Source organism: Thalassophryne amazonica, chromosome 12, assembly GCF_902500255.1.
Source record: "Thalassophryne amazonica chromosome 12, fThaAma1.1, whole genome shotgun sequence".
Taxonomy (NCBI): domain Eukaryota; kingdom Metazoa; phylum Chordata; class Actinopteri; order Batrachoidiformes; family Batrachoididae; genus Thalassophryne; species Thalassophryne amazonica.
In genome coordinates, this window is record NC_047114.1 from 58,013,689 (window position 1) to 58,029,479 (window position 15,791).

At 41.1% G+C, this 15,791-nt stretch overlaps 1 protein-coding gene across 1 annotated transcript in view; it reads left to right on the forward strand.

Moving 5' to 3' along the window:
- The window catches only part of tpra (translocated promoter region a, nuclear basket protein), a 169,406-nt gene that overhangs the window by 128,655 nt on the left and 24,960 nt on the right, over positions 1 to 15,791 (forward strand).

Genomic DNA, 15,791 nt, shown 5'->3' on the forward strand with positions numbered 1-15,791 from the left:
ACAGTTGCAGTTGTTGTTGTTGTTATATTAAAACTATGTATATTAAAACTACATATTATCTGTAACCAGCTACTGCACCTGGTTCTGGGATGCATAATGTATGTAAAGAAATAAAGTTCCCCAATTCCCACTGAAGCTTGAAATTTAAATGTACAGGAATTTTTTTTAACTTTAAAACTGGTTTCACTAACAAGATGTAAATATCAGACATGTATTGCAGAGCTGATACTGATACAAGTGTATAACAGTGCTGCTGCAGTAGTGGTAATACTGACACATTCTCAAGTCTTTCTGCTAACAATGAAAACTTCCTTTAATTATTTATTTGCTTTACTTGCTTATTAACTTATTTGCTGTCGTGGTAGTTCTAATTGTCTTTTAATAACTGCCTGCAGTAGTATTAAATACCTGTTTTTGTGAAGGCTCTCAGTTATCCAGGTGATTTCCATAGTAGAGAAGCTTGAATCTTCAACGGGACTGGGTTGCTTGACGCAAGGACGTTACAAGAGTCTTCTCTACAAGAGTCAAGACAGAGGTCAGACTACCAGAGCAAGAATTTTAGCTGAAGAAGCTTCTGCGATTAGAAGCCAAACGTCCTCGCGTCAAGCAACCCAGTCCAGTCAAAGATTCAAGCTTCTCTACTATTAAATACCTGTTTTATATGTGATGTGTAGGAGTTGCCAGAAGAGGGATTGCCAGTCTTGGCAGAAGATGATGAGGACATCAAGGAAGAGAGTGTTTCCCAGTCTGTTCCCGCTGATCAGACGACCCCTCACACCTCCAGTCAGGAGATGCCTTTACATGCTTTCTGTGGAGGACGTCAAAGATGTGTACATATTCGGCTTGGTGGTGACCGGCTTTCTGATGTGTGGAGCGGGCACTATGCTGGTTTACCGGAAAATCAAGAAAGTGGAAGCAGCTTTGATTGGTCCTTCCAGGCTGCCCTACAGATTGATTCGATTGGGAAGGCAGTGGCTGCGCAGCGTTGGAAAACATCTCGTATAGAATTGCAGCCCTGGAAACCCGCTCTGACCGTCTGTGAAGACCACATTCTACATTCAGATGCATTGAGAGCCACTCTGTTCTCAGAACTGTGGAATCTTTCAGGCGTCTGCTAATCTGGCTATTCATTTGGCTTCCCCAAATACAACTGCACTTCAAAGTCGCTGTGTAAAAGCTCCTCAGAAGATCAACACTTAAGCCTTGCTCCCTGGTCTTCCTCCCTCCCCTCATTTTCTCCAGCTCTGACGTCGACTGTGACTGCTCAGGACTGTTAGGGCTGCCCCTCCCCCTCCAGGATTGGCAGACAAGGCCGTTGAGACGCCAAACAGGCTGCCTCCGGAGTGTTCTGTTAAACTGGACCTTTTCAAATCTCGGTTGTCGTCCTGTGTCCTTGTTTTTGTCTGTGTGATTATTGTTTTTCTGTGCTGATGGGAATTTTTTTCCTCATTGCCGCTGTGTAATGCAGCAGCTATGAGGGTTTTTTTCTCCTTTTCCCTCGTGTTTTGCTTTTATATATGTTTATGTACCGGGCCGGCCTATGTGTTGTGTGTTGTGCGTGTGTTGTTTGTTATGGGTCGGTGTTGGTTTGCTCAGCCCTGCTGTTGACCAAGGCAGGGATGTACATCTGGAGCTGGTCCCCAGGCGCCTAATGGCGACTTCTGCTCCTACTGGCAATTAGGATGGGTTAAATGCAGTAGACACATTTCATTGTGCAGGGAACATGTTCTTCTGTGCATATGACAATAAAATTCATTTGAATTTGTATATGGGTTTTTGGGGTGTTTTACGGTGATTACAGTTGTCATCATATACTATAAAGACAGGCAGGTGGTCAGATATGTCGCAGATCATTAGGCCGCTGATACTTGTAGACTCCATGTAATTTGTGAAAATGTCAATGAAGTAGCACTGTGAGATGTAATTCTACTAGGTTTAGTGATAGCTGGATAAAAACTCATACTGTGCATCCTATTGATATAGTCATCGTTTGGTTTGTGATTATTTGGGTTCATCAAATCAATATTGAAATCTCCACAGATAAATATTTTTTTTGTTACCTATTGTGGAAAATGTTTTTTCCACCCACTCTGTAAAAAATTCCAGACTTGAACCAGGTGACCTGTATAAGCAACTTACAATAATATTTCTTTTTTGCATTGAGTATCTCTATTGTATTGCATTCTAATGTGTCATATATTGTATTGTCATATTTTCTATTGCTTGGAATTTAATGTTATTATGGACATTATAGCAACTCCACCTCCCATTTTATTTCCTCTGTTTACATAGTTCAAGCTATAACCTTCTAACTTGAAATCTATGCCTTTATCCTCATTAAACCATGTTTCTGAAATTGCAATAATGTGAAATGGCTTCTTTCCCAGTCTTTTGTTGCCCCGTCCCAACCTTTTTGAAATGTGTTGCAGTCATCCATTTCAAAATGAGCAAATATTTGCACAAAAACAAAATTTATCAGTTTGAACATTAAATATCTTGTCTTTGTGGTGTATTCAATTGAATATAGGTTGAAGAGGATTTGCAAATCATTGTATTCTGTTTATATTTACATTTTACACAATGTCCCAACTTCATTGGAATTGGGGTTGTAAATGACGATCTGATTAATCGTGTCAGTAACGAAGCAGATTGAGGCTGTCAAGTTTGGAAATCTACATAGGGCTACACATCAACTTAGTATATGTTTTAGTTTTGTTATAAGGGCTAAACAACTGAAAACGTGTATTATGCAGTTTTGCCTTTAACAACTATTATCAGGGCCCAATTATTTAACAAATGAGTTCTGTATTCATGTGTATTTTGTCTTCTGTGGTTTTTGCTCCGGGTTGCATATGGTCCATATGGATCCGTAATTTGATTTGACACAGATGTTACGCCTGATGCCCTTCCTGGCACAACTCTGGATGTACATGGAGAATGGGGCTCAAGTGGCCTTGAACCAGGGGCTTCCTTTTTGGGAGGCATTAATGCTTAAAAAAGAAAAAAAAACATGCATAATTGCTGACAACAAAGTTGTACTTGCTGCTTCAGGGGAACATTTTTCTGGAATAATTAGTGAAAACAGTGGAAACTCTAGGATCATCTTCTCTTGAACTGCACACTACTAAAATATGTACCGACGTCAGATCTCTTCACACCAAGCTTGCTCAGAAAAAATGTGAAGGATTTGGACAATTCTTTAATGACAGTGATGCTAAAGGCCTTTCTTTGTCTTCTAACAAAGTTAAAGAATAGGTATTTGGGGGCTTTTTTCTACATAGTGGTCATTCACATAATCAGCATTGTGAAATGCAATCAAGCAACCAACCAGATTTATTTAAGTACTTTAAAACAACCACAAATTAACAAAGTGCTGCACAGAAGAATAAATAAAAAACATCATAAATAAAAACAAAACAGTTCACATAAGACATAAAATTGTAAAATACAAATAAAAAAGTAATACAGCCATACACTAAAAGGCAATAAAATAAAATCAAATAAATGAAGTCAGTGTCTTAATAAGTGTCAAAGGCAGTCAGAAGAGGTATCAGACTTTATGTGCCTTCACCTTAACTCATCTTTTGTGTTGCTTTTGTTTGCTCTTTACTAAAACTGAGAACACAAACTCAGAAGAAAATTAGATGCAACTTTCTGCAACTGCATTCCTAACCTGTAGAGTTGAGTGAATTTAAAAATGCATGTTTTATTTAGCTTTTAATTCCACATTTCACATTTTATTTAAATTGTTGTTTTATGTTTTGATATTTTTTTTTCTTTCATTGATTCATTTAACAATATTATTATTCTGTTAATTTTTTAAAGGAGTCATTAGACTCCTACCAAAACATTTATCTGTCTTCATTTATTTTTAACTTTGGAATGTGTTTCTTTTTAATGGTTTGCAATTGTTAGCCTAATCTTTTAATGACTTATTTTGATGTGAAGCACTTTTGGCTGTATTTCTTTCATGAAAGTATCTATACAAATAAAGTTTATTATTTCAAGTAATTTTAAACATGAAAATTCATTAGAGATTAAATTACATGTTTTTTTTTGTTGTTGTTGCATTGTCAACCATTTTTACTATATTGCTCTCTAGGTTCAGGCCCAGCTGTCTCAGTCTCAGACTCAGCTGCAGCAGAATCAGAACCAGCTGACTCAGAGTCAGAAAGACCTTCAGCAAGCTAAAACCCACATGCAGCAGGTAGGATGTACATTTGAAAAGCAGGAGTCGCTCTCTTTCTGTTTGGAGGAGTAGAGGTTATGTGATCAGAATAATCCTGCTAACTTCCTCCCTCTCTAATGTATAGTTACAGAACCAGTTAAAGTCAGCTCAGAGTCAAACTCAAGCTCGTCAAAATCAAATACAGCAAATCCAGAAGGAGCTACAGGAGACTAAGGAGACCCTTCAACAGAACATTGCTAATCAGAAAGAGCTACAACAGACACAACAAGCAATCAACAGAGTCACAACCAGGAAGTCGCTACCCTCAAGACTGCACTGAGCCAGGCAGAAAGCATGGTGAGAAAACATCTCACCATTTATGATATAGATGGGTTTTTTAAGTGACATGTTTTTATTTTTTCTCTTTCAAATACAACAAGGATATCTAGTAATATTTATGTCAGTCTGTCTGCCATGTTCCTAACCTGTGAACCTGTGAGGAAATGCGGTCTTGCCCCAAGTGAAGGAGTTCAAGTACCTCAGGATCTTGTTTACAAATGTGGGGACAGTGGAGTGTGAGATTGGCTAGAAAATTGGCGCAGCAGGGGCACTATTGCATTCGCTTTACAGTGCTGTTGTGACAAAAAGGGAACTAAGCCAAGAGGCGAAGCTCTCGATCTACTGGTCAGTCTTCATTCCTACTCTCACCTCTGGTCATGAGTGTTGAGTCATGACTGAAAGAACTAGATCATGGGTACAAGCAGCTGAAATGGCTTTCCTCAGGAGGGTGGCTGGTGTCTCCCTTAGAGATAAGGTGAGACGCTCAGTCATCCATGAGGTGCTTGGAGTAGAGCCACTGCTCCTTTGCATTGAGGTGTTCCAGGCACATCTATCTGGGGGGAGACCCCAGGGAAGATCCAGGACTAGGTGGAGAGATTATATCTCCACACTGGCCTGGGAATGCGTTGGTATCCTACAGTCAAAGGTGGTTAATGTGCCCTGGGAAAGGGAAGTTTGGGGTCCCCTAATGGAGCTGTTGCCCCTGTGACCCGATCCCAGAGAAGTGGCTGAAGATGAATGAATGTTTGCCATGTTTATCGGTGCCTTATTTTATAAAAAGCAGGGTTGGGAGGGTTACTTTAAAAATGTATTCCGATACAGTTACTAGTTACCTGTTGAAAAATGTAATCAGTAACGTAATCCAAGTACCATAATATTAAAGTAATGTAATTTGATTACTTTCAATTACTTCTGGATTACTCCAATATCAAATATGCTAATACAGACAAAATAAACTAAATAGAAATAGTCTTGACTACATAGTACAGTTTATTAAGCAAAATAAAACTCTTTCTTTTACATGGCATGCTCTGTTTTACTTCACATTATGAATTAAGAGCACCCACAATATTGTTTTAAACACACCCAGTGTTCACCTGTTAAATTTTCAACAAAAGCCAAACAAATGAAGGATAATGAAAACTCAGGCATGTGCGGATGAATTTATAATTAAAAGTGGCTTGCAGAACAATATACAAAACAAAAAAAAAGTCTACTACTTGTTCAGTAAATTCGCACCATGTTTAACATATCAGTCCACTTATTGAACTTTCAAAATAAGAACAAAAGCATAATGAAAACCATAAAGTAAATACTGTCAGTAAGGAGCGTGGTTGCCATTTTAATTCCGGGCAGGTTAGTGATTTGCGTGCATAGATGTTCAAGAAACAGGTGGAATATGCCGGAGAGCTGCGCATGTTGGCAAAGCCACAAACGGAGGAACAAGGGAGACAATATTTCCTTCCATAAGTAATGGTTCTTCTTGTCACTTTGTCCGTGATATTTGGATGATAAACAGCTGTATGTCTCCTGCCGTACCTGTGTCGCCCGATGACACGGACCATTAACTCTTCACTTATGTCTAGTTGATATTTTCCACTGCTAGACCAATGTCTAGTTAAAATACTTGTCGTTAGTGATTAAAATTATTCGACAAGACTGTGGATTTTTTTAAAATTTTGCACCTTAAAATAATGGGATTATAATGACCCACGCTGTGCCGCTCACAGTCACACCCACACATAGAGATGTGTACCCACACCACTGACTTCATGAATGAAACTCAGTCAATAAGGATAATTGTGTAAAAATATAATATATATATAAATGTATTGTAATGGTTTTAGGAGCCGCGCTGCGTTGAACAGAGCAGCAGCAGCTGCAGGACGCCTCAGCGCAGCAGCTTGAACAGCGCAGATCCGTGTAACTTTCAACACTAATATTTGGGAATGTGTGTGTGTGTCAGAGTAAGTTTAATACTTTCCTGACATAATTTAATGTCATTTAATTTTACTGGCTTGATATCCAGATCAAAATGGTATTTTAACACGTATTTTGCAAGCATTTTTCTGAGTGTGTTCAGTCGCAGATCTCCATTGAAAATGCATTAACATCCGGGTACTTCATCAATATTTTGCCCTGTTAGGAGACATCATGTCGCTGAAGGGACGTTTTTGTTTCAAAGAAAAAATATAAATACAGATACAGGGTTCTAGGTAGGATAAAATTTTAGTGTAGTGGTAATGTTGAGGGAGCGAAGCGACCGGGGGGGGTTTAAGGGGGGAAGCTTTTGAAAATTCAAGCTAAAAATTGGGCATTCTAGGGGTACCCAAAGGGGAAAAGCCAGATACGACAGCCCAGGTCCCTTGTCCAGAAGGCTGAGGAAGTTTGTTGAGTGGCAATCTCATTCTGGGTTAGCCAGTACATGGCCCTCAGTGAGGCAGTCGGAGTCCAAGAACATTTTTAAGTCAAGACTTAAAACCTATTTTTATTCTCTTTCTTATGAGTAGTTTTTATTTTATGTTTTATTCTTTTACTTCTGTTTTTAATTAGGTATTTGAATTTTTTTATTTTTATTATTATTTATTTATTTTAATGTTTTTATGTTGAACTGTTCTGTGTGAGGCACCTTGAGACGGCTTTAGTTGTAATTTGGCGCTTTATAAACTGATTAAATTGAAATTGAACAACATTATATTGAGTCTTAAAGTAAATAAATATGAAATTGGTTACTGGATCCTTAAACTCTGGACATAGTAAACTCTACATGGTGGATCCTTGATCTCTGGACATAAACAGAAATAAAGTCTGTTAGTTTTTGTCAAAAGCATTTCCTTTCAGACATTATTATTGGCATGAATGTATTTCCATACCTATGAGCTGAGCTCTTGCAGATGTTCTGCAGGTCAGGTTCATAAAGAATGCAAGACGTCTCATTTTGGGAGGAAAAAATGTTTTTAGTCGATTGTAGTTGTCTGTATTGCAACGTTTGTAAGAGGTGTAATTTTATTTAAAGTGGCGATTCATTTTGAGTTATTAATTCCGAGCGTTATTAATTCAGAGAGCCGCGCAGCATTTGAAGCTGTGACAAAACGGAGACCGCTTCTTTGTTTCTCAACTGCAACAAGACCAGAGTCCCAGTTAGTGACTTTAATCCACACAAAAGTGACTCATGATATTTTAATGGCTTTCAGAGGGGTGAAGAAGCGGACTTACCGCTTCTGAAGAGCAGCGAATCAAAGAGCCATGAGCCATTCAAACTGGAGTCGCGCTGCAGAAACGGTTTGATTACAGACGCTGTATTGAAAATAAGCATAACGTTCCAAAATTATAGCGTAATGGGTCGTAACACAAGTTTGCGCTAGCTAGAACCCTGGATAATATCATAAAATGCATTAAAATTGTAATCCTGCGAAGTAATCCCATTTTTACTAAATATACCTGTAATATGAATACGTCTTTTTTTCTGTAACTGTAGCAGATACAGTTACCTTTTTTTTGTATCCTAATTATGTAATGCCATTACATGTATTCCGTTACTCCCCAAGCCTGATAAAAAGCAAAACAACAAAAAAGACATGCACATAACACTGTTATTTCAGAGACACAGAGAGTGTCCCAGCTGGAGACTCAAAATGAGCCAAAAAAAAAAAAAAAAAATCCAGGCTGGAGCTTATTCTCTTTCGCTGTCAGTCTCTCCATTTTCCATTCTTTACAACCTGATACCTGCTTTTTGTATTTGTTTGTAGCACTTCTTAATACTGCAGGAGGACATTATGTAGCTGCCTTGAGTATTTGTGACTACTGACCAAAGCAGGATGAATTTGCTGTATTTTTGCTGTATTTTTATGTTTGTCTGATTTAGCTGTAAATGTCTTCAAATTAAATCTGTCCATCTGTTTCCATAGTCACTCATTATTTGCTTAGGAGTCCAATATGCAGAGGACAGGTCAAATAAAAAAGATTAAATGTAAAATATTAACACTATGAAGGAGACTTAATATGTGTGTATCTATACTTTCCTTCCTTCCAGGTTGCTGAGCTTCAAGGCCAGTTGGACATCCTTCAGAAGGTTAGAAAAATCTTGGCAGTTATTTTAGGCAGCAAAGCACTGTGTGTACAGCTGCCATTCAGTAGTATGTGTTGACATGTGTTCATGCCTGCTGTGTTACAGTCTCTCTATGTGAAAAGTGCTTTCATGGATATGAAGAAGCTACTAAGTATTTAAGGTTACTTGTTTGGTGTGAGAGTTTAATACAGCATAGATAGATTTAATGCTATGAGTTAATTACTACTAATAGCACTACTGCATATATACAAATATGTATTACTCGCTTACTGCCTTTTCTAGATATCAGCTTTGATTTCCAAATATCTCCTCACTGCTCATTATTATTTTTTTCTGTTTTCTACCACCACCCCAAGTTGATTTACTCAATTACAAAAGTTAAATCTCCTGTTTAATTGTTCCCTTTTTTCCAGACTGTTGGCGACCGTGAAACCAGTATAACGCATCTGGAGGAGCAGCTAACAGAAGCTAAACAGACCATTGAGGCTAGCCAGGCCAGTCAGAGTTCCCAGTCTGTCCAGGCCAGTGACGCTAACCTTGGTAATGAAGCTAGCCAGGCATTACAAGAAGAGCTGGCAAAACTAAAACAAGAGGTATTCCACATTCTGCTCCATTAATTTATTTGTATTGAAGGATCCTTTCTTTGGGTTATTTTTCATTGTTGACAACTGTTTTCTTCAGTTAACAGCCTTCTACAGCAGAGATTAGTAGTCCTTGTGAAGTATTTAGTATGTTTAAATTTGTTAATGTTAATGGAGTCTTTTATAATGCAGGTGTTTCACTGCATAAAATAGGATCATTTATTGTTTCACGTTTAGTTGGATGTTTTTCACTATGTCATTTTAACATATGGACCAGTCCAATTAATGTTTGCAGGAAACATGTTTAAACGTTTCCAGATGTGCAGTTGTGGTTAACATGTAGTAATTGAACAATATTTATCTCAGACATGCCGTGTGCTGTTGTATTACGGTACATTGTCTATCCTGCTGTACCTCTGTGCACAGCATCTAAACTGTCAAAGGAATTCTGCAAGACCTCATTTCTTCAACACTGCTCCATTGTGGTTCTCTGCTTCACCACACACTTGACCATTTACAGAACTTCCCTCCGATGCTGAATGCAACTACAGTCCAAGTGTGTGGTTCTCTGCCTCACCACACACTTGACTGTAGTTGCATTCAGTATCGGAGGGAAGTTCTGTAAATGGTCATAAGATTACTGCCATAGAATTGTCTCTGAAAAAGCAGCAGTTTCATGTCTTTTATTCCTCTTGTTCTGTGTGTGAAATAGTTTTCCAGTACATTTTGGTGGTTTTGTTCACAGGAACTGTATATAAATATAGAGACAAAGGCTGTTGACATGATCTTCACTCTGAGTCATTTAAATGTTGCAATGAAGGGTAAATGAACTGTGATAAATTAGTAGTCTTTTTATCTATTTATGCTTAGAGAGCAAATATTTATCTCCTGCAGCTGTCTGAGAGCACGAACAGAGAGGAAAAGCTGAAACTGCAGATGGCTGACAAAGAGGAAAAGACCAGAAAGGCCATCCTAGGTGCTAAGACCAAATCAGCCTATTAAACAGTGAGTTCTCTATGTTCTCTTGAGTGTATTGGAGCCTTTGAAGGTTTTCTCCAGAGATCCCAAAGAGCAGGGAGTTACAGTAGTCAAGCCTAGAGGAGACAAAGGCATGGACAAGTTTTTCAGCATCAATGATGACATCATACTGCAGTGAGTATAGTTGAAGTTGCTGAAATGGTTCAGTTTTTGATGCACAGATATCCATGAGTGGAATTGGAAAGAGGTGAAGTCTGTGTCACCTAAAGACTACATGAGGAAAAGCAGAAGGCACGGCCAACCAGTGACCCAGTGTCACTTCTGGCAATTACCCCTCAGAGAACACGACCTAAGGACAGCAGCCAAATCATTGATGTTTTTGTTCTTAACCACAACAGCAGGCGCATTGTGCTGTTAATGAAGACATCAATGAAAGGTGAAGATTTTCTCTCTGCCTGCCATTAGCATTTTTTTCTTCTGAGGCTATAGGTTACACGTGAAGGTCTGAATATTTGTATTGAACAGTAGCCTAGGTTTGTCTGTGATTTTCTTCATTCTGTATGTCATTAGTGACTGTCGCAGATCAGAATGTGGCTATATGTATGCATGCCCGTGAATGTGGCAGAGGTGTAGCAGAGAGCCATCGCAACACACGAGCCCATAGCACCCTCATAAATGTCAAGCTCCCCCATAGCACCTGCAGAAAAAAAAATCTCTGGAGCTGCCACTCGTGTTAAACACCATAAGACTACAAATTTAGTTTCTACAAAGATTTGGACTTTGATCACTGGATTTAGAGTGTAGTCCAGATCACTGGCCATTTTACCACAGAACTGCCATGTGAGAAGAAATTTTACTTTAAGTAGACAAGAAATATCCTCCGTATGGTCAACTTTTAGGTTACAGTCTGTTGGTGGACAGGCAGTCAGAAGAAACAAAAGGGCCCCACATCACCGTTTGATAGTAAGTTCCCTTCGGCTGCTCCCTTGTTTGCACTCGGGGCCGCCACAGCAAAATCCAAGGTGGATCTGAATGTTGAATTGGCATAGGTTTTACGCCAGATGCCCTTCCTGACGCAACCTCCACATTACACGGAGAAATGTGGCAAGGGTGGGATTTGAACCCGGAACCTTCTTTGAAATTTACCAGTATGTTAGAAATCTGTAGCTAAATTTTGTTGAAATAAGCTCCATTTTGTTACTGAAACACATGCCCTACACTTGAACTGTGCAAGTCGGTTGTGGTTTTTTAACTGCCGCTATACATTACGTATTACTTTCTGTCCAATGTTGTAACATTACCTGAGTCTTGACCTTAGTAAAACCAGAAGAGTAGTGTGTAATTAAAATTAACTCAAGTTTTATGGCTGTACACATTTGAAGCTCTATTATTTATTTATTTTATTTCTCCCAGTAACGGTTCTCTGCATACCCAAGATGGTCCTCCTGCAGTGATTCATACACTGGATTTATGGATGTGACAGCCACAAATCAAATACAGTGCATCTAGAAAAGTATTCCCAGTGCTTCACTTTTTCCACACTTTGTTGCAGCCTTATTCCAAAATGGAGTAAATTCTTTTTTTTTTTTCTCCCCTCAAAATTGTACACACAACACCCCATAATGAGAAATGAGAACCTTCCAGAAGGACAACCATCCTATGCAGCAATGCACCAATCAGGCTTGTATGATAGAGTGGACACTCCTTAGCAAAAGGCATATGAGGGCTGCCATGTTTCTGGAGTTTGCCAAAAGGCACCTGAAGGACTCTCAGACCGTGAGAAACAAATTCTCTGGTCTGCTGAGACAAGACTGAACTCTTTGGTGAGAATTTCAGGCATTATGTTTGAAGGAAACCAGGCACCATCATTCTACAGAGAAGCTATGGTGGTGGCAGCATCATGTTGTGGGATATTGTTTCAGCAGCAGGAGCTGGAGACTAATCAGGAGTGAGGGAAAGATGAATGCAGCAATGTGCAGAGACATCCTGGATGAAAACCTGCTCCAGAGTGTTCTTGACTTCAAACTGCAGCGACAGTTTATCTTTCAGCAGGACAATAACCCTAAGCACACAACCAGGATATCAAAGGATTGGCTTCAGGACAACTCTGTGATGTCCTTGAGTGGCCCAGCCAGAGCCCAGACCTGAATCTGATTGAACATCTCTGGACAGATCTGAAATGGCTGTGCACTGACGCTCCCCATCAATCCTGATGGAGCTTGAGAGGCGCTGCAAAAAGGAATGGACAAAAGTGCCCAAAGATAGATGCACCAAGCTTGTTGTATCATATTCAGGAAAAGTTGAGGCTCTAATTTCTGTCAAAGGTGTGTCAATAAAATGAATTTACTCCATTTTGGAGTAAGGCTTGTAACATAAAAGAGGAGAAAGTGAAGCGCTGTGAATTACTTTCTGGGTGCTCTGTATATACAGTTCTCTTGCTTGTGATTGCCTCCATCTCTGTGTCTAGGTGCCAAGGAGAAGCTGTGTCAGGAAATAGAAGAACTGAAACAGAGTAAAGAAGAGCAGGAGGTGAAACTGAACGCGCTTAAGTCCCAGTATGAAGGACGCCTCCTCCGGCTTGACCGAGAGCTAAAGGATCTAAGAGAGAGCCAAGCTCACTCTGATACCAAAGAAGAACCACAGGACCAGAGTTTATCCAAGGTTGAAATATTTGTTAAGCATATGACCTTTTCATATTTATGTACATGTGCCTCCAGAGGGCGATATTTTTACCCCCCCCCCCCCCCCCCCCAAAAAAAGGACACAAAGTAGAGAAGTGTTTTGGCGTTCAGCTCTTTTAATAATGAGTATCTGCTGATAATAAGTCAAATTTGGAATAAAAAAAAACCTAATTGTGTATTCTTCTGATTTTCTGAATTGGCAAAAAAATTATAACAGGAATTTTATGTGTGAAAAGGCAGTTGTTGGTTTTTCTTTTCTGTAGTTGTGTAGTGGATGCAGTGTTCCTCTCTGTTGCTTTCTGTAGAAACTGATCTTATCTGTGTGTTCAGGTTGGGGAACAGGCCAGATCTGCAGACCAGAGGCAGATTTCACTTAAGAGTCCTGCTCAAGACAGAGGAAGGTAAACTAAGATACACACCCAGCCAGTCTTAGGTGTAAGTGGAGGGAGAGGGTTCTAAGGAAAAAAGGGTGAGAATTATTTCCTTAGTCAGTCACATGCTTGGATCACTTCTTTAATGTGCAGAGTAAGAGAGAAGTTTTAGTTAAATTTTAAGTGAAATAAGGTGTTTTAACTGTTCCATCAGCTCCACTCTGTCTGACCCTCCTACTGCCAACATCCGCCCCACTCCTAGTACACCATCTCCTAGTAACAAGCCCAGCCCCTCACCTGGTAGCAAGGCCACGCCCCGTGCCAGCATCCGACCCATGGTCACCCCAGCAACTGTGTCCATGTCGACACCCACTGCCACTGTGATGCCGACCACACAGACTGACAATCAAGACGGTAAGAGTGAGTAAAAAAAAAAAAAAAATATATAGTGTGGCATTTTCGTTTTATACTGCTGGCTCACATTATTATATTATTATTTTTTTTTTTAAGAGAACGAGCACTTTTTAATTACTTTTTTAAACCTGTATTTCTACTCTTACTCAAGTCATTTTTGTTTGAGCCAGTAGTCTAGTTTTTAACAAAGTACATTTGTCATACAGCTTTGTTACAAGCACTCTGCTCCAAATGAAGGTGGGACAGCATGCGGAACAGCTGCAGATGTTGAAATATGCTGCATGCTAATAGAGAAGAACCACCTGTTTTGGACATTGATGAATCTGTTGACCCTGACTGGGGATGTTGTCAGGCAGTGGAAGGAGTACTTAGAGGATCTCCTCAATCCCGTCGTCACGTTTTCCGAAGAGGAAGCAGAGACTGGGGACTCAGAGGCGGACTCATCCATTACCCGGGCTGAAGTCACCGACGTGGTTAGAAAGCTCCTCGGTGGCAAGGCTCCTGGGGTGGATGAAATCCGTCCTGAGTACCTTAAGTCTCTGGATGTTGTGGGGTTGTCTTGGCTGACACGCCTCTGCAACATCGCGTGGTGATTGGGGACAGTGCCTCTGGATTGGCAGACCGGGGTGGTGGTCCCTCTGTTTAAGAAGGGGGACCGGAGGGTGTGTTCCAACTATAGGGGGATCACACTCCTCAGCCTCCCCGGTAAGGTCTATTCCAGAGTACTGGAGAGGAGAATTCGACCGATCGTCGAAACCCCGGATTCAGGAGGAGCAGTGTGGTTTTCGTCCTGGTCGCGGGCACACTGGACCAAGCTCTACACGCTTCATCGGGTGCTCGAGGGTTCATGGGAGTTTGCCCAACCAGTCCACATGTGTTTTGTTGGATCTGGAGAAGGCGTTCGTCCGTGTCCTCGGGGCACCTGTGGGGAGTGCTTCGGGAGTACGGGGTCCAGGGTCCTTTGCTAAGGGCTATCCGGTCCCTGTACGACCGCAGCAGGAGCTTGGTTCGCATTGCCGGTAGTAAGTCAAACCTTATTTCCAGTGCACGTTGGCCTCCGCCAGGGCTGCCCTTTGTCACCGGTTCTGTTCATTATTTTTATGGACAGAATTTCTAGGCGCAGCCAGGGTGTAGAGGGGGTCTGGTTTGGGAACCACAGAATCTCGTCTCTGCTGTTTGTGGACGATGTGGTTCTGTTGGCTTCGTAAAATCAGGACCTTCAGCGTGCACTGGGGCGGTTTGCAGCCGAGTGTGAAGCGTCCGGGATGAAAATCAGCACCTCCAAATCCGAGGCCATGATTCTCGACCGGAAAAAGGTGCTTTGCCCTCTTCAGGTCGGTGGAGTGTCCTTGCCTCAAGTGGAGGAGTTTAAGTATCTCGGGGTCTTGTTCACGAGTGAGGGACGGATGGAGCGTGAGATGGATAGGACGGATCGGTTGCAGCGTATGCAGTGAACGAGGATCGCTAGTACAAGCGGCCGAGATGAGTTTCCTCCGCAGGGTGGCTGGGCGCTCCCTTAGAGATAGGGTGAGGAGCTCGGTCACTCCGGAGTAGCTCGGAGTCGAGCCGCTGCTCCTCCACGTCGAAAGGAGTCAGTTGAGGTGGCTCGGGCATCTTTTCCGGATGCCCCCTGGACGCCTCGCTGGAGAGGTGTTCCGGGCACATCCCACTGGGAGGAGGCCCCAGGGAAGACCCAGGACATGCTGGAGGGATTACATCTCTCGGCTGGCTTGGGAACGCCTTGGGGTTCCCCCGGAGGAGCTGGGGGAGGTGTGTGTGGATCAGGAGGTCTGGGCGGCTTTGCTTGAGCTGCTGCCCCTGCGACCCGACTCTGGATATAAGCGGAAGAAAGGAAAATGGATGGATGGATGAATCCACCACAACACAGAACAAGAAGGAGCTAGCAACAATCCCTAGCTACATCTGAACACAGTTTTTACTATAAAATCTAAAACACAACCAAACCAAACACTTGTTGCGCCTCACAAGAAAATCTTGTGCTTTTAAAAACTCGTCTTTCACTCTGTGTGTACGTTGAAGTATCAGGTGAGAGCAGACTTCTATTCTATTTTATAAATGGCTAAGACAGGTCGAAATGGCTTATATGCTGAGTATTGTGTGTTTGCAGTTGGTCACCGGTGTCTGTTCGGTATCAGTGTAATAAAGCATTTGTTTCTACAGTGCTGATCA